Source organism: Penaeus monodon, chromosome 8 (assembly GCF_015228065.2).
Source record: "Penaeus monodon isolate SGIC_2016 chromosome 8, NSTDA_Pmon_1, whole genome shotgun sequence".
Lineage (NCBI taxonomy): Eukaryota > Metazoa > Arthropoda > Malacostraca > Decapoda > Penaeidae > Penaeus > Penaeus monodon.
In genome coordinates, this window is record NC_051393.1 from 29,689,798 (window position 1) to 29,692,386 (window position 2,589).

At 45.7% G+C, this 2,589-nt stretch overlaps 1 non-coding gene across 1 annotated transcript; it reads right to left on the reverse strand.

The window, feature by feature from the left end:
• Positions 1–687: 687 nt before the first annotated feature.
• On the reverse strand, positions 688–759 carry Trnaw-cca. Its single transcript has one exon. It is a non-coding gene; the product is annotated as a tRNA-Trp (tRNA).
• Between the last annotated feature and the right edge of the window lie 1,830 nt (positions 760–2,589).

A 2,589-nucleotide genomic window follows, 5' to 3' on the forward strand; every position in this document is an offset into this window, starting at 1 on the left:
GGTGTTTTGGAAAAAATTTTTATATTTTATCATAAATTAATAACAAATTTTTGTTTTGAGTCATTATATATATACAAATTCTTATTTTACTATTTGGGCAACTGAATGGCAAAAAAACAGCCCTGTTCCCATTAATCACAGCGAGATTAACTCCCAGAGTTTGGGGGAAAAGGATCGTCTGTTCTGGAAATTTTGAGTAGCCTGGGAACCCTCAGCGCCCAATTTTTTCATATGCAATTTCATGAATGATCTTGCCACAGACTCAACACTAATCTTTACATCTTTTGCAGGTGACAAACGTAATACGGGGGATCCCAAAATGGGAGTCCCCCCTGTGGTGGGTTTTTCCTCAGTGAAGCGGGGTCGCCCTGGGGTAGGAGCCCCATTCCACAGATCTTTGACCACAAAAGAACGGCGATGCTCAAGTTAACAATGCCACAAGGATTTTATTTATGAAAGGCTCTTTTGGGTGGCGCCCATACAAATAAAAAAACCCGATAACTGCTCATACTTTCCACTGCGGCAGGGGTTCACACCTTACAGCATTTCACCGTTGGAACAGAAAAATTTTAAGTTAATACTGGAAATACACATGGCCCTACAGAAGGGTATCAATGGGGAGTGAAATTCAGCCTCTTAGGAAGTAAAAAAGTGTGAGCCTATGCAACCTGGCAGCAAAAGGGTTCTTGACCCCGGAGTGACTCGAACACCCAGCCTTCTGATCTGGAGTCAGACGCGCTACCATTGTGCCACGAGGCCTCTATAGGGAAGAGATTTATACTCTGTTTTACTCGGTTTACTGAAGAAGTTAGATTAAATATATCCGTGTGTGTGTGTGTGTATTCATATTCATATTTATGTGTGCGCATGTGTGTGTGTATGTGTGTATGTGTATATATATATATATATATTTACCCACACACACACGCACGCACGCACACATGCAACACACCCACACACACACATGCACACACACACAAACACACAAACACACACACACACACACACACACACACAAACACACACACACACATTATAACGGGTATAGAACTCTATTATAATGGCTTTGCAGGGGTAGTTATACTGGTTAACAGCGTGACTATTAATAAGAGTGGACACACACAGTATGGAACACATGGAACACCAATATATAGACATGGTCCATACAGAAGTGTATCAATAGGCATGTGAAATATCAGCCTCTTAGAAAGATAGGAAGTGGGGCAATATATAGACAATGTCTATATATTGGTATGGCTGTATGCTGGGTCAAGGATCAGGTCAGCCAGCCCAGAGGGAGAGGGCTAGGCCAACCTTACAGCGTCGAGCTCTCATCACGAACTGAAGGGTCAAACGAGATCAGATATAATTGTCATCTACGGCCTCGATGAGTGAAGGGTTCTTATTTGGGACTTGGATCCACGTGGTAAACAGCCACATGGTCCAGAAATAGGCTTATGCATACGCTATATTGCTCGGCCACCCACTCGCGCCTCGCCCTCGAGGCGCCTTAGATTTGCCTGGTCATCTCAATCTCGCGTGCGTTGTCCTGGTGCATCTTCGTGGCTGCTCGTCCCTGTCCTCCTCATGCTCCTGGTCCTCGGTGTAATCTGTCCATCCTCGATGTCCACACATCCTCGAAAGTCTCGCACAGGCCTTCATCTAGACCTCCTCGCAGTCCTCGTCCACACGTCCTCACAGATCTCATTCAGGTCCTTCTCGGCGGTTTGCTCGTCCTCGTCCTCGTAATCTTCATCTAGATCTACGGTGTCGGGCAGGGAGGGGGCAGCATCTCAGGCGGCTGATACCTGCGCTAACAAGCTCCTGGAGTTGACTGGATCTGCGGGCATCCGCCAGGCGTCGCCCATCCACAGCATCCTGGGGTGACTGGTACCTGCGCTGGCGAGTTCCTGGTTCTTTGCTGGATTTACGGGCGTCTCGGCAGGCACCGCCCGTCCACTACATCATGGGACAGCTTAACACCTGCTCTGACGAACATTCTGGTCCGCAGGCCTATGGCGATCTTCCGATGACGTCCTTCCCACATATCCTAAGGTGCCCGGTTCTGCAGCAGGGTTCTCCTTCGGTGCCGTGTCGGCTATCGTCGGTCCGACTGCAATATATAGTCGGGGAACCAGATCATACACGTAAGGGCCAGATAGCAAGAGAAAAAGAAAGGCAACAGAGAAGAGGGGATGTTAAGTACCACTAGTCGGTTATTTATAAAAAATTGCGGTTTTTAATGTTGGTTTTTAATTTATTTTCGTCTTTTTTTCACTTTCTGTTTTATTTCACAAAGATAAAGAAGAAAATAAGAGAGGGAGAAGTCAGTAGCGATCCGCATGGACCTGGCTTGAACTGCCAACCGTCTCTGATAGATATGAGAGTTGATAAGGGAAACAACAACAGCAATCTGCAATGATTTACTTGAACCACTGTTTTCACACAGAGAAGAAATATATGTAATTTGTACATCATTTACGAGTCACTCATCACGACTGACAAAATTGCGGGCTAAAGAGATACATCATAAATCTTTACGCCGGCACTAAGACAGCAACTAACCCTATTAATGAAAAGGTTTCAGTG